Consider the following 23,945-nt stretch of genomic DNA (forward strand, 5'->3'; position numbering starts at 1 on the left):
CAATGTGAGGAATTCACATCAGCGGCCAAGTGAAGACAGCTAGGATTAACCAGATGTCCACCAACCCAAATAAATCCACTCATCGGGATTTTGCAGAGGGTATAGACACTTTAATTTGTCTATTCAACAAATTGTGTCTTTATGATATAACTAGTTAGTTTCCACACAGCAATTCCATCACCAGCGCTGTCTCTTGTAAATAATGTAAACACTTATTGTGTAAATTACTGATTGTTATTTTGCCGACAAAACCCTGGAAGACATGTTTAGGAATCACCTTGCAGCTGCGGACAAAAGATCGCTATTAAGATGTACTAAACCAGTGAGAGAGCAAGCTGCTGGCAACAATTTATTTTACCTCAGGGCATTTTGGACAACTCAGTCTTCTATTAAATACTGAGCATGAACCATCAAAACAGATGCTGTCTGGCAGATATGTCTCACTGCAGTACTGTTCTAGGACTAACCTACTTAATAAGCATCTTCTAGCAGACTGTTTTTACAGCAGGTAACCAAATCTATTTTAAATGAGATGAAAGCAAGAGATTTAATCCACCCATCAACTCCAGTAGATTATTCTCATGCACATTGTACTCATACATTGTATGAATTATACCGAAACAAATCTTTACATCTCACCTATCTCAGTTGTACTGTTCTACCCAGTATCTTGCTCCATAAAAAATATTAGATCATTTTTCATCACCAACCAAAGAACTGAACTCAACAACATGAATTAAGAACTTTTTTCTTACTTGATATTCGAACTTGCACAGCAGGATGTAAAAAACTCTGAAGTTGTCTGCATTTCTCTATACAGTTATATCAATTGTCTCACCTTACTCACCCACTAGTGAATGAATTTTAAAAGTCTTCCATTACCACTTCTACTACTATTATCATTTTCATGAGTATGAAGCAGACCTTGTCAGGACTGAACATCATTTCATAAACCCTATCTGCATTTAATTAAATGATGCTGCCATCCCAAACAGCTTACAAACTAGCTTAATTGCACTTAAGAAGCTATTGATATAAGGGGCAATGTCTAGATTTAGTCCTTTTGTTCCCTGGGAAGAAAGAGAGACATTAAGATCCGTTGCTTCTGTGCTATGGTGTCAGGCTTAAACAGAGTATTTTTTCAGATGGCAATGAGGGGCTTGCCACCACCATGTTGTTGCCCTGATCCACACCATGAAATCAAAAAGAGCTGAGGTCTGTGTTCACTTGCTTTCATTTATGGAAATACCCTCCTCTAGGTAGGTAGTGGGTATAGGTTATCTTCTTCTTTTGCTTTGCTTGTGTGGCTGCCATGCTCCTACAACTGCTGCTGTGACAGTCCCAAAGTCAGTGCAGTTTTATCTTGATGAGGATGAGATGAATCCCTGCAGAGTCCAGGAAGCTTTGGCTGTGCACAATTGCATTTAATGGGACTCCTGGGGTGACGTTCTGGCTTTGAATGTTCTGACACGGTGCTGACACAACACTGTCAACATATGGAGGGTGCACAACTTTCAGTCTGGCAGGAACAGGCTGCAGCAATCCAAAATATACCCACTCTAAACTTTGTGAAAAAGGACACAATAGAAATGCTCAAGGCTGTCATTGATGGGTGATGGGACAGCAGTGTTTATACCATCTTCAACTCAATCAAAATTAAACATTGCTATGTAGCCTTTTCTCCCCCCAGACATGCCCAAGTCATCATGCTGTTCTTGTTGAAGTTTCTCAAGACAGGCAATTTAACATTCAGAACAGTGATACACAAAAATAGACTATAGCATAACCTGAAGAAAAAAATGCAAATCAGACACTGTCTTTCATATGGAAAAAAAACAACGCTATGATGATTCTGATTGAGTGATTGATTGAATGATTACTTTATAATAATACTTTATATGCTGTGCTTGTTGATTTAACAACTTGTTTACAATAGGCACTTATAGGTAATATTATAAATACATAATGCATCAAGAGTGATTGTATTTTGCTGCATAATGCAGAGAGAAATATTGTATACTGCCAAAATGGGTAGTTATGTGTATTTTATCACGCTACCATTTCATTAGCTAGATGAGGCTTGGCCACTGGACATAAGAGTTTGTGCTTATTACTCTAACTGTGGCACTCAAAAAAAAAAAGTTCACTGTAAGATAAAAAGAAACACCTCCTTAAATCTTGGCTCTCTTGCATATATTCATTTGTGCTCCTGCACATTATTGTTGCCAGAGGTATATCTTCTCTGATAATGGTGATAATAGGAGCCAGCTACGACTAGCAATGCTATTTTGCTTGATGTATTAGCACTTCCATTTTAGAATAATCCTACTAGCATGATTCTGTAGTATTTACAATTTTTATAAGTACCGATTATATTTTCAAAGTCAAAGTGGGATAAAATTAGTGCATTGTACCCAGTTGTTGCTGCTTTCTATAGTAGTCAGCCATACATATTGAACAATGCCATACAAATGTAATTTTGAGAGGTAAGAGCTTGATTCTTTAAAAAAACACTTACATAGGCAGTATGAGCTCTTGCTGAGGGTCTTCACCATGTGAATATTGTGCACACAGTCTAGTTAATAAAGAAAACCTGAGTCACACACATACATGGGAGCCTATAGGTGGAGTTCTGGCAAATGAGCTTTTTTTTTCACCACTGAAGTCCATTCAGCAGCCAAGAAAACCATATCTCATCAAACCATTTGCACATTCTGCTTCTTCTCAGGGAATAATATCTGTATATCTAATTTGCTAATGTCAATAGGTGAGTACTTTTGGCTACAGGCAGTGAGTGGGATTTGGGAAGAGAGGTTTCTGTAAGGCTAGCAGTTCCATATGGGAATGATGGATGACTTTCAGCAGCAAAGATTTTCTAACAAATGACATTCCAAAACAGAGCCTTATAAAGTACTCATAGCTAATGCCAATAATTTTCTCTTTGCCAGTTTAAATATCCTTCTGAGTCTCTCATACCCTTACTGGTACAGTACCAAAATTAGCAAGCTAATGTCACCACTCCTTGTAGATAAACACATGTGTAAAGTGTCAGGCGTAAGGAGGAGATTACAGAACACATATTTCTAAGTACCACTTATGAATACAACGCATGTAGCTCATGGAGTTGTTGACATCATCTAAAGAGGAAAGCAAGACTTGCTACCACAGTGGATTATGTCATTAGCCAAACTGGAAAGTAATCATTCCTTACAGCTGCCAGAGCCTGTCTCTGCCCTGGAGCTCCTGTTTTCCTGAAGAATAATATTGTTACTAAATTAATATAAACATTGTGAGAGTGAAAGTTAAAAAAAATGTGTGACATTTGCAGGTTGGTGCATTTAATGGAGCCTCTCAACTTGTGCTTGCTTGAGAAAGATATGTCATTAAGTATGAGAAGAGGGTAAGGAGTATGGATGCAAACACAGAGGATTTCCAGAATGCACACCATATATGAGAGCACAAGTCAGTGAGGTTGCTGATGTGACACACACAGGCGTCAGTTGGGATTAGGAGCTTACAGAGGCTGTGCCACACACAGTACAAGGCAGACCATCCCTGCCCCAGAGATTTTACAGTCAAATAATTCAGGCAGTACACAGAATTGAAAAACAAAAATTATAGAACCAGAAAGATGTGTGCCTATGCTCATTGTAGGCAGCAACATACCTTTCTGCTCTTGTCATAATAATATTAAAACCTTATATGTCAGCTATGACCCCAGGACATTTTCACCAATCTTTGCTGTAGCAGGTGTGGCTTTTGAAGAAATGGCCAAAGGATGAGAGAACCTTTCAAATGAGTCTTCTGTGTTTTATTGGTGTTAAAAAGAAACAGTGATGTCCATACAATAAACAGGAACAGGGTGCAAGCCGATGTTTGTTAAGAGGCAAGGCAGCTGTTTGCTTAACCTGAAGGTGTGAGTAATGGAGAGGCATAAGGGAGGAGAAATGAGTATGTCTGAAAGCTTGGGCATAACTAGGGATGGCTTGTTTCCTGAGTGTATCAAAGAGAGATGATGTAAGTTTAAGGTCAAAAACGATCACAGAGAAAGAGGTAGTTGGATGCAAGATACTACAGTGGTTTAGATGGGAGATTTCCTTATTTTAATACCAAGAGAAAGATGGTTTTGGCCACTGTGTAGGTGGGATGAAATGTCAGGTAAATAGGCTAAAGATCACAGAACATGCCAGCGTAACCAAGAACAGGAGTCAAAGTAAGAAAACAGAAAAGAAGCAGAAGAGCTCAGTTTTGGCCAGGCTAAATCAAAGCTTAAGATAAAGCATCTTCAAAAGAAATGATAGACAGATAAATTGAAATGCAGCAATGATGCAAGAAAACATTCCAAGAATGTAAATGCAACTTTGCAATACTCTAGCATAAAAATATTTCAAAGAGATCTGTCTGCAATTTTTCCTCCAGGTTTGGTTTGGCAATTTTTTTTTTTCCTAAAGGCCAAAGGACCATTTTTGCTTAAAATTGTTAACAACATGAGGTGCTTGTCATAGAGGGGAATGTAGAAAGTGAGAGGTCAGAAAGGAGCAGTCCTTCATGGGAAAGGGGTAAAGGATGTAACCTTTGTAGGGATTAGGAGTTTTGATCCAGGGTTTGCTAAAGGCAGAGGAGAAAAAAGCCAAACAGCTGTTTTGCTGCATGCCTTTGCAGCTGAGTCAGGCTAAAGCTTTGGAGAAGGACAGGCATCAGAGGGGAGGAAGCAGGCACACAAGTTCCATCTGTGTAAGTGACTGTGCATGCAAGATAAATATCAGGAAGGGATGTGGATAAAAATTGTGTCGGTGACACTCTGCTAAGCTGTGTCTGCAGTGTGTGCAAAAGACCCAGAGAGGGAACACAGGAAAGCTGATGTCTGAGACCAAATACTTGGTGGAGGGGAGGAGCTGATGTGGCTGGGAGCAAGGACAGAGTGAGAGAAAAAGGTAGAGGGGAGGTAAAGTAACAGCCAAAGGGAGAAGTGATGGAGCAGGACAAGGGGACTGTCTGTGGAGGGACAAGATGGACAATCCACTAACTACCAAGAGCAACATAGCGGCATCCACACCCTACGATAAGCCCCACATGTGTGCAGCACAAGTGCAAAAAGCCATGCCATAAAGGGTTAGTCCATAACAGGCTAAGATGACAACAACGGGCAACACTTGTGAGGAGGAGGATATATTCACTCCAAGCTCTGTGAGCAGAGTTCTGCAAGATTTTGAGTACAGCATAGGTGAGTAAAAGCTATAGGGGATCTTCCATTAAATGTTCAGTGCCTTGACACTTCCACCCCTAAAGTAAAGTCTAAAGTGCTTCCCTCTGAACACACTTCAGTTTTGCTCAGAAGCTTGCAGGGGTAACACGCATTTCACTATTTCTTGGACAGCAGCAAGTGAGAAGCAGTGGAGCAAAACTGCCATTCCTCTTCCTCTTCAGACTTTTCCCTCTATGCTGGAAGTGAGAAGAGTTTTGTTTTTCTTATATTGTGTTAGAATCACAGAAGCATTTAGGCTGGAAAAGACCCTTAAGATCATCAAGTCCAACCATCACCTAACACTTCCAAGTCCACCTCTAGACTGTGTCCCTACACTCCACATTCAGGTGTCTTTTCAGTACCTCCAGGGATGGCAATTTCACCACCTCCCTGAGCAACCAATTCCAATGCCTAACCACCATTTCCATGAAGAAATTCTTTCAGATATTTAATCTAGCCCCCCCCCGCCCCGGAGCAACTGGATTCCATGCTTCCATGCTTTTCATTCTATCACTGGTCACAGGAGAAAAGAGACTGACATCCTCCTCACTGCAACCACTTTTCAGGCAGTTACAGAGTGATGAGGTCTCCTCTCAATGTCCTTTTCTTCAGATTAAACAGTCACAGTTCCCTCAGCTGCTCCTCATATGTCTTGATAGAACCATAGAATCATTTATGTTGGAAAAGACCTTTAAAACTTCAAGTATACCAGTTCATTGTTTCTGCTTAACTTTTAGCAGGCAAAGAAAAAGATTATCTGAAATCTCACAGGTCCATTATTAACTGGAGGTGCTCCAGCCCTTACTTCTTGACAGACGGAACAATACAATTTCTTCTGTCAATAGGTTCCTTAAAACCCAAGTGAATCATGTCACAAAATGGACTTCTTCTTTTCCTCCTTTTTTTTTTTTTTTTTTAGTGAAGTACACTTTGTATCCACTTCATCTGAAATGCTCCATAGGCTAACAGTGTAACAAATCTTGTAGAAAAATTTGGGTGCTTTGAGTCTGATTCATGATCAAAATCATATTAAATGGCAGAGGAAGTTCAGAGCAAGTATTTACTGTGATTGATTACAGATCAGTAGGAGAGATAAAAAATTCTTCTTACTCCTTACATACAAGCCATATTTTGTTCCAAAGGTTGATGTTTGCAGATGAGAATACAGGTGAGATGTTCTCATGAAAATGGAAGGGGCAGCACACAGGTGGTATGACATCAACTGGACCCTTTTACCCTTTAACTTAAAGGCATACCAAAAATACATTTTGACATACATAATCTGACAGGTGTATTTAATGGCAGAAATGTTTAATACACAGAAAATTTGATTTGGTGCAAATACATGGTTTTCAGTTTATACATATATTTAACCATGTCAAAATACAGACCTCTGTGTTTAGTAATTCTCCATGCATTTCTCAAGGGTTCTAGTCCTTTCGTAAAATTGCAGACATATGTTCGCAAAAATGAATTTCTGCTTCTGCTGCAGGTGTAGCCAATATAATTTTGAGTTTGGATTGGGAGATCCCACTTACAAAATGCTTTGTGTTTCCTGCAGAATCCAATATAAAAGACTAGTCTCCTCATCTCTGGTGTTCATAAACTTCACACAAGCACCACTGTAATCTGCATAAAACCTTTTCTTCACCATAGTGTAAAATTTATGGAAAATACTTTTATTTTTATTTTTATTTTTTATTTCTTGACATGTAGAGCCACATCAGTTTTTTAAAAGCAGCAAAATTATTTGAAAGCCCTAATCACATTTTTAAACAAGGCAGATGAAGATGCAGTTCACCTGTCACTGAGCCAGACCTGAACTGTCTTTACATTGCTCTGCAAACTAATGCAATGGGTAAGAGTGACAGAACACCATGTTTCTTATTTTATTTTCAGCTGCAGCTGTTTGAAGCTTTTCAGAAACACCAACAATACTGCAGATGCAATACTGCAGATGGAGTGGTTAGTTGTCTGCAGGTGAAGTGGGCAAACAATTCATACTGAATGCAACTCATATGTGTAATTTCTCACATTTAAGACATCACATGTTCATGATTCATTTCCCTGTAGCCAGTATACTTATCAAATATACATAGAACTAGTTTCCTTCTGTACCATGGTGAAATAAGTACTTTGGGGCTTGTTGTCATTTAAAACAATTATAGTTTTCCTTGGATGAATAAAACAAAACAATTCTCAGGATGTTCTCAAAATTCAGAAGAGGGTTTAGGCAAATGATAAAGCTGTAGTTCAAGATTTATTTTATTTTATTTTATTTTATTTTATTTTATTTTATTTTATTTTATTTTATTTTATTTTATTTTATTTTATTTTATTTTACCAGTCACTATGATTACTTATAATTAACACAGAATTTAGGGAAGAAAAGCCAACTTAAATTTTGACTTCCTACGGCCTAATGGAAAGTGTTTTGCTTTTGCTGTAACATATAAGGTTAAGTGAGTATTAACAAAAGGGAAATGAAGAAAATATGATAAGAGATAAGTACTAACATGGTAAATCATGTATTTAAAATTACTATGCTTTTTATCAAATATTTCCTCTAGAAAAACAACCTACTACATAAGAAAAGGTTAACTGATAAAACGTGACTAAGACATGATTTCTACATGTGAAATTTGATAATATTTTATAAATATGTCAATCTAAGCCATTATCACTATTTACTACATAGACAGGAATGATGCTACAAGAAGTTCTGCCTATATCTAGTTTGGTTAGCAAAATTTTTTTGCCAATAGGCAATACATGTTTCAAAGTATGTCATTTATACTTAGAACACATTAATGCATTTTCAGAGTAATTTCTGTGTCAGCGAAATTATTGCCTGCCCCCCCCTCCCCATTGCTGTCACATAGAACTATAACCAGTGCTTACATGGAAAAGTAATATTAGGAAACACATTAAAGATGATTTATCAGCTGGAAATAGGAAAGAGAGCCAAAAGCAGGTGATGAACTCTTGAGAACCACTGCATTAAGCTGAGACAGAAAAGGCTGTTCCATTATTTCAACTGACCTGAAATATATAATCAATTGGGACCAACTTCCATTCTCATTCACTCTAGTCTAATTACATATTATTTAAATAGCATTACTCCTGATTTCTACTTACACAAGTGATCGGCAGAATTTGGCTTTTATTTGGCCCCGTGGAAAACATGATAAAAGAGCCCTGCAGAAACCACAGCTCACTAAAGGTCCGGGTATGCACTGCTGTCGCTCTGTTGCAGAGGCAAGGTTTTATCTTATAGCCTTCACTGTTTGTAAATGGAGCAATGTATTCTTCAGCAGAGTTGCTCATTCAGACAGGTAGGATTTAGAGCTAAAAGGTAAAACAAAAAGAACTCCCATAGCTCCAACGTTTAAAAATTAGATGAGGGACCAGAAAACAAACTGGATGAGTTTTTCAGTGCTGCTTTAATGTGTTCAAGGAGAAGATGCTGCTTAACAAGTAGTCTGCCAAATCCTGTATCAGCTGCAGTTTCCAGATAGAAGTAAAATGCAGTCCCATGTAGAGCACATTACGGTATCTAATCTGGCAGTCACAATAGGTGATTGATGCAAGATTCTCTCCCAGCAGAAAAAGTATTTGACACAGGAGGTTACTTAGCAACATTTAGACATAGGGCTAAAATGACAATAGAGTAGAGGTTTAATAAGGGATCACAAGAGGACCAAATTTCAAGAATGACCACAATAATGGGAGGAAGTGCAAACGGCATCTTTCCACATGACCAAGACTCCCACAGGGAAGGGGAAGGATAGCCCAAATCTCTTCTTTGGACTACGGCTGAATTTGGTCAGCAGGGGTGTGATGGGGACCTGTGCACACCCTACAGCCCAGCTATGGTGAATCACCTCCACCATCATCTTTGTCATCCACTTCCAGGTCATCCCTGGGGTTGGTGGCACACTGTGTTCACTCCACACCACATGAAGAATCCCATGTCCCTCACAGATTTTGTTTTCCTGGGAGTCTAGTGGTTAGGATCATTCCAGTTGCTCAACCCAGCACTTCCCTACTCTGTAACCTGTAGCTTACCAGTGAATGCAAATGTGCATTAACCCTGGGAGAGGAGATAAAAGATATACAAAAATAATATCTTTAAATAATTCCATTTGTCAGAAGGGAAATCTGGGCATTCTTCTGCTGCATTCAGTGGCAAATCTGCTGAGCAAAGGGTTTCCTTCACACTCATATTCACTGGTCCCAGTCTGACTTCAGTTACACAGATGGCACAAGACTGGAACACCATTACAATCAATTATTTAAAAAAGAGGAAAACCACAAATGCTGTCCTTTGTGCAGTGTTTTGCACTGTATGCAGCACACAGTGCACCACAGTAGGTTACATTGCTTAACGGTCATTCATCTTTTTGGTAGAAAAATACAAAATGGCCCCCCAAAAGGTAACAAAGCATCACCTTAAGGAACGATTTTCCAAAATCTACAGGAAACAAACAGAGCTACTCTCAGGGTTAGGGCTCAGTGTTAGAAAGCTTATACCCAGTGAGTGATACTGAGTCTCTTACCAGCACACAATTCCTACACAGTAACCAAATTTAAAATGCAAACTTCTTAATGTGTCCTCAACTTCAGCAGTTTAAACAAGCAGTTTAAAAATCTGCTTTGCTTACTTCATGTGTTTGAACAATCACGCTGAAAAAAAAAATTCTTTTCACTTGAATAAGCAGCTGATCATTTTTCTGAAGTAAATATAGAAGGAACTTGAACTCAAAAGGAGCTGTATGTGGTAATCAGCGCATTAGTCAGTGTAATGAGAAAATCGTCTCTGTTTTCTGGAAGCATTAGACGATTACATGATAGTGGTATTATACTTTATCAGCACTACAACATCAACAAGGCACGTGTACTCAGGGACACAAGAGTTGTTCCCTTGCACACACGGGCATTGCCTGGCATGCCATGGCTCTTTACGCTCCTGGAACATCTCGCAAGTCAATTTGTCAGCCTCATTTTCCAACGCTGTGACTATTTATCTCACATGACTAGGTCTATAGAAAGGTCCCCAAAGCGGAGAGGCCGCCGCGCCGCCCGCGGAGCACCGGGGTCAGCTGGTGGGCTAGCTCCCTGCAACAGCGCCCTCGCCGCCGCGACGTGGCTGAGCTGCCGGACAAGCCTGGAGTGAAAAGGTCTGGTTTACCTAGGGGACCCGCTCCTCCTCCTCCCCATTTTTATACTACTGTGGGGTTAATAGCTATGTCGTGTGGGGTCAGGGAAGACATCTGTGTCTCAGATAATATGCTTACGGTGATTACCACACATAATTGACTGACCTTCCCTCATTCTTTTCCTGCTGCAGGCCATGGCTGATAGGGTGAGATGCTCCAGAGGAGTTTATTTTCCATCACACACTATTGTGCTGCTGAGCAAATATTTTAGCAAGCTTTGAATGAATCACCTTTCAAGCTTTGGGTTTGACAGTTAAAATATGAAGGCTGTGACCAATCTAATAATATTAGATTTTAAATCAGCTTTGGGAGAAAACATGGGAAAATCCTACTTAAAATCCATTTATAGATGCCTCATAAAATCCTGTTTTGAGTGCTGAAGTCAACGTAAATTTTTGAGAATTCTTGTTCTTTCTTTTGCCCTCTCTGCAGGCTTCATCTTCTCACCTCGCCTGGAACATTTTAAGGTCTTGAGTGGGTTTGTCTCAAAAAGTATCTGCAAACCAGGGTTCAACAAATAAATAAATATCCATACATTGCAGGAGCCAAACTTCCAAATGGGAAATGCTGAGATAAATTTAAGATCCTTCTTTCAAGAGAGAACATCAGAAACCCTTCTAGTTCATGGGGCTATATGATAGGAATACAAGACCATGCTGGACTGTTCTGCATAAGCAAGTACTTCATTTTATAGTTGAGACAAAATGAAAAACAAAACAAAACAACAGAAACACCATTCAACCACAAAGTAACATTTTTTATATTTAAAGAAAAGCAAAATTAATTTTTCTTTCAAATATGCACTTACAAAAAATATGGAATAAATATAACAGGTGGGATTTTTTTTTTTTTTTTTAATACTGCCAAAGGAAAGCTTCATTTGTACCATTAGGATTTTAACTTTCTAATAGTGTTTTACTCTGACTCTGTTTTATCTATCTAATAATTAGTCTATGAATCCATGCATAATATACTCCCACAGGAAACAGCCTTTTTTTAATATAGATATATCCCAGGTTAGGCTGTGAGTGAGTATAGTTCTGTACCAGGAATATTAATCTCTATCAGGGAAACAAGCCAGTACACAAAGTTGTCTATAGACACACACACATCAACACAGACACGCACACACATATGCACACCTACCTTCTCCTTCCTTTTAAAACCTTTTTGTCACATGGGAAAATAATCTTGGGAAATAATCTTTACCATGCATCACCAGAGAGTAGGTATGGCCTGTACTCCAGATTTCAAACCACAGCAATTTCTCTGCAAACTAATGGGCGGAATGATATGATACATTGAACAAATACATCTGTTCTTACTCCTGCAGTTGAAAGCTAAGATTTGTGCAAATGAGTGTTCCACCACTATAGCCAAAAAGTGTTTCCAACCCCAGTAGTTCCTCCACTTTAATTTGTCCAACAACATAATCTACATTCCTAGCTGCCATTTGTCGAAATCCATTTCAAACTGCCATCGTCTTTCAAACATTTAATATAATCCATCCTCCCTCCAAAATGCAGCAACTGCTTAACAAGGAAAAATATACATATTCTAAATGTATGGGTGATCTTTAGACAAATCTCAGCATCACTTCATAATTATATACTACAAGTTTTAATTAACTAAAGCTCTGAAAATCATAATGCCTTATTAAAATGCAATTAATCCTTTGATTAAAAAACAAAAAGCACAAGTATTTACAACAAAAACACAAGTAGAATAATTACAAATATCATGTACCCATTTCTTTTATTTGGGTGTCACTTATGATGTCTCACGTTCCCTTCATTAATTCAAATACACACATTATCTCAAATCCACAGCAGACTGAGTGACAGTGGCCACCAAACACACAGCACTATATCCTATTGATTTCTGCAAATCCTGAACAATGCCATTTGCATGCTTGTTTCTGTAATAATAAAGATATGCCATTCAGAATTAAAGCACCGGCCAGACTAGTGGCAACTAATTGTGTTGTGTGTAATGAGTGCAATTTCAATTTGATATAACCCTCAGCTTTTCTTACAGCACTCGCTAAGTACTTTCAAGTCTTTGTGGGGAAATAATTGATTTTTTTGTGCTGTGGGCACAAGAAAATTATTATGATCTTTTGAATAATGCCAAAGAAAGGACCATGAATGATTTAAATTGGTATATGAAGAAGGCTTCACTGTGGATTGCAGTTTGACTGACATCCTACTAATGTAGTATCTAGATTAGCAATTTTTAAGGAGGCAGCTAATATAAAACTGGTAAAACGGAAAACATTGCTAACAGGGATTTTGTATTTGTTATTCAGCAAGGAATAACAATATGGGGATTTAAGGCACGTCAGACAAACACTATACTATTACATAATTGCCCTTGCTCCTTTCTTTTATGGCACATGTATTGAAGGGTATGTTTCAATTGATAAATTACACATTTAAAATATGTAGATACAATGGTACAGTACTAGGTTATCACAGCAGCTAAAGTCCATTGGATATGTTCGTCTGTAACCACCACGTACAAAACCTTTTGTTTTGTCTGATTGTGACAGGAAGGTTAGTAAACTTCCAAAAATTATTCTCCCCAAGAATTGAGATAATTGCCTTTCCATTTAAAGGAAGGAAATATTTTTCTTAAACTGCTGCCCATAGCAGAGCATCATCCTGCCCATTTTACCCTTGCTCCCTAAGTTTTATTTAAGAATGAAAAGTCAGAAACAGGTCTAAGACATCTAAACCAGGACCCCAAGCCAAATTCAACCAAATATCCTCCTGCACATGACTAATTGTAGATTGTTTCAACCTGAAATTGATCTCTGCTTCTCCTTTCTTTTTCTTCTTAAGTGACAAATGCATTTTAGGTAGCAAAAGTGCTGAATAAATAAGGATATTAGACACATTCCACCTTAAAATGTAGACCTTCTAAATCTTATTCTTCAGAGGAGGGAATGTTGTTAATTTAGTTGGTCATAACTAAATAGTTTCTAATCTGGAGCAGGAGTCTGCTGAGAATATTGGACAGTTTAAAGGTTAATCACCATCGCCTGGTTACACAAGTGAGGCAGAACTAATTCCTCCAAAGGCAAATGGCTTGCAGTTTTATCAGCAGTGCAGATTAGAAGTGTTAATATACAGAATAGAATGGATGCTCAAGGGCCAGTTTTCCCTTATCGGCAAACTTTGCAACAGAACTCAGCTACTGCACAACCTCTGCACTTTCTATAATAAGGCCCCTCATTTTGCCTCTCGAGCAGAACTATCAAACAATCCTCCCAAAACCACTGCCACCAAAATCAGGGTATTACAGACCACAGCTAATTGGAAGATCACTATAATGAAGTAAAAGATAAAATACTTTGGCTGCTGGCCTAAAATGTGGATCAGCACAACATAGGAAGCTATCTGGCTATGTCACATTCTGAGAGATTTACATAAACAATAAACTCAAACCAACTGCCCCCCAAAATACATCTTTGTTTACAGTAAATGCGACCTAAAGCATTGATTATAAGAAGTGGAGGGATTTACATATTCAGTATTTTATTAATACAGCAGACTCTACCACAACTACACCAGACATATGTAACCTGACGTACATTTTTTAAGTGTATGGTCTACAAGAAAAACAGTGGTAGGATGTGTAAGTACTATGTTATAAAATATTTACATATTTATTCTGCTCAGTGTACATTAGAATATATTTACTACTGCAGCACATCACAGTACACAGACTCTTGCTTGACTTTACCAAGGCTGTTCTATGCTGCAGGTGTTTTTCCATCAGAAAAAGAAAGGAAAGGGGAAGATCCATCAGTGTCACATGTTATTTCCCATATAAAACATGCTGACAGAAAATCCTACTTAAAAAGACAAGAAAAAGAAAAGGTACTTTGTGTAAATGCGTCAAGGAGAAAAACGGGCAATTCTATTCAGCAAATAAGAAGAATAGTCAGTTCAGAAAAAGTTGTATAAAATATTACAGTAATCATCTCTGTGTAAGAAACCTGGGGATAATGAGCCTACATTTTACAAACACTGGGCCTGAACCTGCTCCTGTTGAATGAGTGGGGACTTCTGCCACTGACAGCAGCAGGGTCCTGACAGGCTCTGTAGCTTCTCTTAGAGTTCCAAGCAAATTTATTCATCCTGTCCTCTCCGCATACCTGCCGAGTCACCAGCATATCAAACATTTACCCCATCCACCCTGCTACCCCACCCCACCTGGTCTCCAATTAAGAAAAGTATTTCATTTCTGGTAGCACTTACCTAAGTGCCATTCATTTCTAAGTTCAATTCAGGAGAGGGAAAGAAAATGTCCTGGACTGAGATGTTTTCCTAAATTAAAGAACTGATAATTTTAATGTGAAGCATGTAGCTCTTTAACCAACCGTAGAAAATCTGATTCCTTCTGAGGCTGCGAGAGAGGAAGAACTTTTTTATAGAAAAAACTTTTCCTTGGCCTTGAGTCCCTAGAGGATGTGTACCATGTATCTCTGTCATGCTCTGCCAGGGAAGCAGCAAAAGTAACATAACAAAAGAGAAGTAGAATCTAGACCACTCCATCTTAAATATTGCCTGTTTGAAACTGGAATTGAAGAACTGAGACCTTGCTAGGTAATGACAGAAAACACTGTCTCATACACATATACATTTTGATTACCTTTAAGAATAATATATTTATATACATGAAAATATAACCCAAGCATGTTAAGTGTAACACAGGTAGAATGGTCAAGTGGTCAAGTACAGAGTGTGTCTTATTTATTATTTCAGAACATAAAAATACACTTGTCTAGACTTGCATACAGTCATCACTATCAAGGGAAAGGATATTCTCAAATCCTTGCAGTTCAAAACATAAAAACGCCTTGCTGCCATCACAACCTATTGGTATCTCCCCCCCCCCTTTCCCAAAGCTTGGGTTAACTTTTGAGCTTTACACTATCACCTAAGTGTCTACAGCTCTGCAGAGGCTACAAGCTGCATAGCTCCACCAGTCAAGGAGTCATCTATCTATGAGTCAAAGTTGACAATCTTGATCCCTCAAGGCACATCAACTCTTCTTCACTGACACAGAATCACACACACACAGAAAGGAGAAGGTTTCTATAGCAAGGATCATAACTATTTAAGGGAGAAAAAATCTTTTCAAATAGATTGGAGACACTGCAGGCTGCTCATGAAACGCCCTTTCACAAATGAACCACAGTTGAAGTTTGTCTCTGGTCTTGTGGTGTAAACGGATGTAGGTGCATTGCAGAGATCTAATCACAAGATGAAATTGAATACAGCTTCATCACCAAGTAGATTAGATAAAAACATTCATAGCTGTGCCATGGGCACAGTCAGAAACCATTAAGGACTCTAAAGGACTTGCAGATTGAGAATGTTGATACTAAAAGCTTGGAAAATTTCATTAAAAGTGAACACTAATGACAAGCATTGACTATCCCATTCTCTCATGTGGATCTCACCCCATCATCTACAGAGTGGCTCTAGCACCCTCTTACAGGTTGGTTTAAAAGTTTTTCCAGCACCTTTGATACTTTGTTCAGGTAACAAAGACATTTGCCATCATTCCAGAAAATTAATCTATTGCCCCCAGAAATTATGATTATACACCTCACTCTGACTGAAACAATCTTTTTAAAATCTCTTCACAGGGAAAATTAGCCAACTGTTTGATCAGATGATGCCAGTAAAGATCTGTAAATTATCAGGTACCAGGACCAATCTGTCGATCAAATGAGACATCCCCTGGGGGACACAAGAAACCTACTGATAAGTAACAGAACATCTCCCATCCTTCAAAACACACACATACACTCATAAAAACAAAACAAACAAAAAAAAGAAAACAAAACAACAAGAATATTGTTAGTGAAAATGGACTAACTTCTGCGAAATATTTGTGGTTATCTTACAGTATTTGTCAGTATTCAAACAAAATGAAACCTACAAAAATTCATAAATTCATCAGTTTCGTAGGTTTCATCTGGAGCTTTTCAAATAAATCTTCCTTTTTCTGTCTTTATAATGCAAGGGAAAAAATTAAAAACAATGTGGGATAAAAGTACAGGCTACAGAGGAAGTCATCTGTTGACCACATTCACCTGTATCTTCTTTCTGCTTGTCTATGTTTGTGGACAACATTGCCTCATTTGTGGTTAGTGATGCTGTTCATCAAGCACTAACATAGCTCTGGAGGGAATAATCATGTCCTGGCAGGAGGCTGTCCGAAATGACCCATTAGAGTTTTTCTGTCTTCAACACTTCCAGCTACAGGATTCTTGGAAGCCAATGATTTGAACCTAGTGATTCAGAACAGCAGGAGATATGGCTGGTTACAGTAGGAACAGAAAATAGAGGATTCACTCTGTCTAGCCACGTAGATTCTTATACAAGCCCCATCATCAGAATACTTGAGTGTCTTTGTTGTTTGCAAGCACTTACAGTCAGGAAGATTTCCTGTATATATGTTTGCATTTGGCCAGTGGCTTATTTTGCATATTCACCATGTGGAAATGCAAATGACTGACATTGTCTCAGAAAGTTAATCTATATCATTATAAATAACAGATGAGTTTTATTGAAAAAAAAAAAAAAAAGAAAAAAAAAAGAAAAAAAAAAAGAAAAAGAAAAGGAAATGTTTGAAAAATCAAGATAGACGTAGCAATTCATTGTAGTCTGGGTTGAGATCAATCTAACTGGATTTTGCCACTGAACAGGTATCTCATTTCACGTTTCCTGCTCCTTGGCAGGGTTCAAAAATATCCACAGGCTTCTGTCAGTTATTCTCTTTTTATTCAAACCTGAATAATTCAAAAGTAATCACCTTTTTTTTCTTTGCCTCCAGCACACTGCCTGAACAGTTTGAGTATCTCCTCATTCAGCCCACAGGCTACTCTTTTTATCAACAGTTTATTAGTGCCCTACCCTGCCAAAACCCACTTCATTTTCATTTATTTATTTATTTATTTATTTTTCGTCTCAGATCACAATGCCTGCATTTATATTTTAAAGAAACTGTGGTGATATTTTGAACACAGTCTCACTTCTCAACATATAGGTGTAAATCACCAGAGCTATTTTACTACTGGGGAGGCAGAGAAAGAGGAAGTATTCTTGAGTCCCTAATGATGCTTTTTGACACACAATCCAGGTGCCCAACTCCCATTAGGTATCAGTTAGTAGATACTGTAAGGTTACATATCTCCAAGGGAAGACTGGACAAGACTACAGAACCGATACATAGAGAGAGTTTTAAAATTCTTGGAAGTTACACCCATTTCAGGAAATTCTTCAGCCACTCATAGCTGAGAGCAGGGAGAATACTTAGGGGGAGGAATCAGATATGCGAGCTCTGTTCTCTACTTTTCCCCACATACCCACTTATGGCTATTGTTGGAGTCAGGATATTGGGCTACACTGACCTTTGTTCTGAACCAGTATGCCTCTTATGTTCTTATTATGTTCTTACGTTAAGCAGGAAAAGAATTTAGCCTCTGGATAACACCCAGTTGTGCTTGAATTCAGCAGCAAAATTCCTTTTCTCTTCATTGTTTTTGATTTAGAAAATTAATTGACAAAAAAAAAGGAAGAAGTGTGAACAGTAGTATATGAAGCTGTGCTGGCATCAGACATAAAAGACTGATTTGTTATCATTAAGAACTTATCATGATTTCTTTATTTATGTGGATGGGGATTTTTTTTTAATCCTCAAAAACATGTTAGCCAACCTGTGCTAAAGACTCAGGTAAGTTATAGCATTATGAAGGCATTTGAAACAGTATCTTCCCATCCCCCAAGAAAGAATTCAGTAGCAGTAATTCCTCAGTCTGTACTCCCATGATTTTAGGCAGAATAGTTCTGCTCATGGCCTCGCAACCTTCTTCAGAACTCTAATGGTTTCTAAGGTCTTTAGATCCAGACTCTGAGCTCATCCAGCTGTTGGCAATTTTGTTGTGATTTTTACAGTGGTATTGTTGGTCTATAATATTTCTTTAAATTATGTCATTTTATAAAAACACAATTTTGATGTTATCTCTTCAGATGGAGCCTCAGACCCTTCTTCAGTTAAACTATGTGGAGAAACATAATGAGTTACAGCAACACTTTGAATCTCTCAGTGATAATCAAGTTTGATTTTGTCACTGCCTACAACAAATTCCAGTTTACCGATGTTAAATGGAAAGATAGGAATTTATGTATATCTGGAAGCCAAGATGACGAAGAGAAAAAAAAGAAAAAGAAAAAGTAAAGGATCTAGATAAACACTTCAAATAAAAACTGGGATATATTGAGGACAAAAAGAACTTGCATTAGTAACAATGGGTCAGGATGCCTTACAGAAGGTTTTAAAAATATACAATATACAGAAGATTAACAAGAACTACATAGATCTAATTGCAAGACTGGGATTTTTGGATTATAAATTTCCAATCATATGTTAATATGGACATGCAGATATCTTCTTTCACCAGAAACACATCAGGAATTTTATTTCCTTCCCAAATCACAGTTTGAACATGGAAAGCAATCATTCACAGTTGCTTATTTAGGTGGAATGATACAAGCTGAAGTGAAACCATACAAAACAATATGTAATAACAGCAAAGTGAGTCTTAATTCTAAGTGTTTCTGATCTTGGCATAGGAATAAGGAAATTAGAACAAAATGAATATTAAAATTTAGATCCCCTGTGCATCAAGAGGTAAAACATCTCAGAAAAGCTCCACTGTGCATATCAGCCTTTTATGCTTATATATATTAAGTTATACAAACAGTAGTCAGGTAAAAATACATGTAGAGCTCAAAAAACTACAGTATTTCACAATGTCACATCTAATGAGGGATTCTTTTGATATATAGCCAGCACTGTTTTTACCAGCACTGTCCTTGTGCACAATTTCTTTATGCCTCGTTTGTTATAAAAATATTGGTAAATGAACAATGAATAACTAGATATTTTTCATTGTATATCCAAGACTGAACTGTCTTTTTAGGTTTGTTTTCATTTCCCATTCTCCATGTATCTTAACTTTCAAAATGCATGCTTACATCAATACAGTTCATTCATTTACTGAATTGTATTTGCATAATTATTTATTCATACCTTAATCATTAGAAAGCCAGAAATTTAATATATTAAATTTGAGATTAAAGTTTCACAGAAACTTCAAATATGAATGAACCTGATGTGCTCTGTTTCAAGGCATTTCTAACTTCAAGTCCAACTGTTCAACTGTTCAACTGCTCATATTTACATTTTGAACTGAAGATAAAATTGTGTGAGATGGTGTTGGACACTGTTCAATTTTTTGAAAGTCCAATACATCTGTCACCTCTTCCATCAGATACCAGACAAAATGTAACATTTATTGGAACTAATTTATCTGATTTATGCAAAATCCATGGGAAAAATAAATAAATAAATAAATAAAAATTCTTTTTTTTTTTTTTTTTGAAATTTTGGAAAAGTTTGGAAAGGTTCACATTTATCTTTTTATTTTTATTTTTTAAAGAAATGCAGTGTTAAAACAAGACCATATTCATCTACCTTATTTCAGTTAAGGTCATCCCATTAATTTAACAATGTCCTCAAACAGAATTACCAGTATTGTCTGGCACTATAAACTAGCAAAACCGATCAAGATTGGAATGACCTTTTTTACATTAGAGAGATGGTAGAGTGGAGAAGGTGGCATTTACAATCAAGATGGATACAACTGAAACTGTAAAATAATCTATCTGGTTTTTTGGTGGAATATAATGAAAATGAGAAGGTTTATTCAGCAGGCATTGGTGCTCACTGAACGTCTTGTAACTGAGGAAGAATTACTTGTTATGGAAGGGAATCAGAAGCATGGAATAGCTTGCTCTTTGTCAAAAATGTTGAGCCTTTTGCTACTTGTGTTGGCAGCCTGTCTATGTGGTTAGATTTTAAATTGTGGAGAGAGCAAAGAAAAACTGAACAATATTTTTGTAACTATTTCTAGTCTTAAAATTCAAGTTCCTCTTCTTAGCTCCATGGTGCAAGTCCTTCTCTCAAGCACAAACTTCATTACCATTGTGTATGCCTTCATCATCTCTAATTCAAAGTAGCCTACACAGTCAGAAACTGAAATTGTTGCAGTAAGACAGGTTTGCAAAACAGCTTGTTTCACTGGGGTCTATACTAGCCACCAACTGGTCACCTGATGGCATTTAAAATTATTGACTTAAGAAGCTGTGATGGCAATTTATCCATGGGGGAGGGAGTTGAATGGGCGGTACTCTTCTTCCTCCATTAGCAATTCTCGGGATAGCACATGCTCGATAACATGTGAAAGGGTAACTTGGTACTGTCCACGCTGCCTCTCATCAGTACAGTGACTGTATTCACCCTAAGAGCCCTAAATGGCATCTGGCTTGTGAAGAGGTTGCCTCCCTCCTGTTTAAATGGAGCAGTGGTAATCAGTGAGGGTGCTTAACCTCAAGGAGGATATGAGATCAGGAACTTGGACACAAAAATTCTTTCCCTCTTGGTGCAGATGCCCAAAGCCAATAAAAGACACAAAGAAAATGAAAAATCCATTTTGCAGAGGTTTTAGAGGTTTAAAGGTTTCTGATCGTGAAAGGGTTTTAAAGCTCCAACTAAGAGCAAAATGCCCAAACATTTGTCAAGATTTGATGCACCAAAAAAAAAAAAAAAAATTATTATTAAAAAAAATATTTTACTTTCAGTTAGTTAAAGTGCTTAATTAAACACCAACTTTTACCTTGTATATCATGCTATTGTACATTCAAAAGAAAAATGTTTTAAAGAGGACAGTGAGAAGAGTTTATTTACAAAAACATTAAAACAAGATATTTTGACAAAGCCAGAACTTCTTAAACATATTTTTTCTCCCAAATTATTTTTCAGTTAATTTACATGATTTCATAAAGCATTTCAATTTTCACTAATTGCATTTATTTTAGTAATACAGTACAAAGAATGGATGGAATGTTGGAGAGATGCATATTTATTAAATAAAATATTAGTTTATTGTAATATATTCCGTTATCAGAAGAGCAGCTCATTTCCAGACAAGAAAACATTATGCAGAAACACTCAGCTTTAAAGTGAGAGGAGGGAACTGGAAAAAGAAGAACCTTATGATAAAACAGATGGAATGAAAGCATTTGGCAAATAGCTATTCAATTTTACTACATAGTTGTGTACACTTCTCTAGTATGAAAAACCAAATAGTTTGGCTAATATGCACAGTGAAATTAATCAAACATCAAAAAGCATTGAGATTTTTAACCACGAATGAACATGAAAGAAATCTTACCAAAGCTTGCAGTGTTGAACTACGAAAGGTCCATCAGCCTTGATGTCTCCTTGCACAGATTTGCACTTCACCCTTCCCTCTTTGCCATTTCTTTCTAATTTCCTCTCTACAGCACAAGTACATTGCAGGCTGCATCAGGAATGAAGGTGCTGGGGATTTGCCCAATGTCTGGGACCAGGCTTTTTCCACCAGCAGACCATATACCTACAAGCTGTTCAGCACATGAAAGAACCACCATGGGAGGACAGATGATGAGAAAGGCAAAACAAAGCTGACTGGAAACTACACATTATTTCCGTCCAAGTATTGTTTCTTCCTGGAATCAGACATTGGGAGAAAGAGGCTCTGGTGACTTCTTCAACACTAACAAGATTTCTTAATTCCTGAGAACAGAAGTAAACTAACACTGTAGTCAGTTATAAGAAAACAATTTGTGTATGTAAAATATGTAATTCAAGTGCCTAGCAAAAGAATATAGGGAAATGCAGTGGAAAGAGGGAAAAATAGAGAAATAAGAGTGAGTCATCGAAGACTACAGCCATGTGTCACTAAGTGTTTGACATCTCTGTGCTCTGGCTAGCACATAATTAAAAGATATTACATTTCTTTATATTTCTATCCCATCAGTGCAAAATTTAAAACACATCATTCAAAATGATGTTTTTTCATAGCATCAAACTGTCCTTCCCACCCTCCTGCTTATTCCCATATCTGAAATTCTGCTTCAGTTCATCTTTACCTTGACCTTGCTTCTGCTGAAATCCTTGTTCATGTCTTAATCACTTCGCATCTTGAATAGTGTAATTCCTTCTATGGTCTGTCTAAATCCCAACTCTCTCTAAATGTCAAGAGGTCCAGAATGGTGCAGTCAGATTATTTTCTTGCTCCATGCATGGATAAACAATATGATAGAAGATGTGTTTATGTAGTAAAATTGAGAATCTGCAGTAAGAAAGGAGAGAGGTGACAGCATATAGAAGAGGAACAGGAGAAAGCAGATGTACAACAGCTAAAATCTGGCTAATATTTTCACACTACTGTGACAGATGAACACCCACATATCAGCAATAAAATATATGTTTGATAAAATATAAATAGCACCAAGATCACAAAACTTGGAAATGCCAGGCTTCTCTATCTTTGTAGACATCAGACATCTACTGAGTTCCTTTGCCTCCCAGAACAATAGCACATACTTGGCATCAAAATAGAGTCTGAGGCCTTCAAAATCCCAATGGGATTGACAAACAGGCAAAGGCTACTGCTCTCAGCAGTCATGGAGACAGCCAACTCTTCAGGTTTGCTTGCTCAGCCCAAATCTACCATGCTGTAATTCGTTACCTATGAAAAGCCCATGTAAAGAAATTGTTCTCTAGGCCTTTTAAGAAATCAACAAATTACTATGAGGTAAATGTGATACCTGCTTTCTTAAATCATCCTGGCTCTTGCAATGCTTTTTACACTCTCTTCTAGTAATGTTAGCCAGATTATCCTAAATTAAAAAAAAAAAAAGTAAAAAAAAAAAAAAGTGATGTTTTAATACCCTGAAAGCTCATTTCAGGGTAAAAAAAAAGCTCATTTCAAGAATGCTCACAAACCAATAAACTGAAATAACATGGTTTGGTTGACCAAAATATTTTATTTCAATAATTTTGATAATTTTAAATATTTTTTTCCTACTATTGGCTCAAAATGTTAAATAATAAGCCATTCTGCAAAATCCTCTGCAAAGCAGTTTCTGCCCACCATGCTCTTTCAGATAGCATGCATGGGCCTGGAACTGAAGATGAAGCTGAACACCCTAGAGCTGACTTCAGCCTGGTTAAATGCCTGTGTAAGCCAATTTTCAATTATTTCAGGTGCAAGTTTTAACATGTGCAGTAACCCTCCCACTTTGTTTCCTCTTCTCATTACCATATGAAGAGTTGCATTAGATGCCCACAGGCATTTTGTAAATGCAAGGATTTTCAATTACCCATCCTCCTGACAAACATCATGTCTTCTTTGTACAGCAGGTTTAGATATATGAATGGGAGCTTGTGTGTTGTTGTTACTAGCAATGAATAACTGTAATAACTGTCCCTAACCTGCAAAATGCTGAGTTCCATCCATCCGTACCCTCTTCAGTCAGCTCTGCTTTCCCTTCCCAAATATTGTTATATGT

The 23,945-nt window shown here is 37.4% G+C and overlaps 1 long non-coding RNA gene across 1 annotated transcript in view; it reads right to left on the reverse strand.

The window, feature by feature from the left end:
* The window catches only part of LOC140002143 (uncharacterized), a 39,749-nt gene that overhangs the window by 1,034 nt on the left and 14,770 nt on the right, over positions 1-23,945 (reverse strand). The window lies entirely within an intron of this gene.

This window comes from Anas platyrhynchos, chromosome 3, assembly GCF_047663525.1.
Source record: "Anas platyrhynchos isolate ZD024472 breed Pekin duck chromosome 3, IASCAAS_PekinDuck_T2T, whole genome shotgun sequence".
NCBI lineage: Eukaryota > Metazoa > Chordata > Aves > Anseriformes > Anatidae > Anas > Anas platyrhynchos.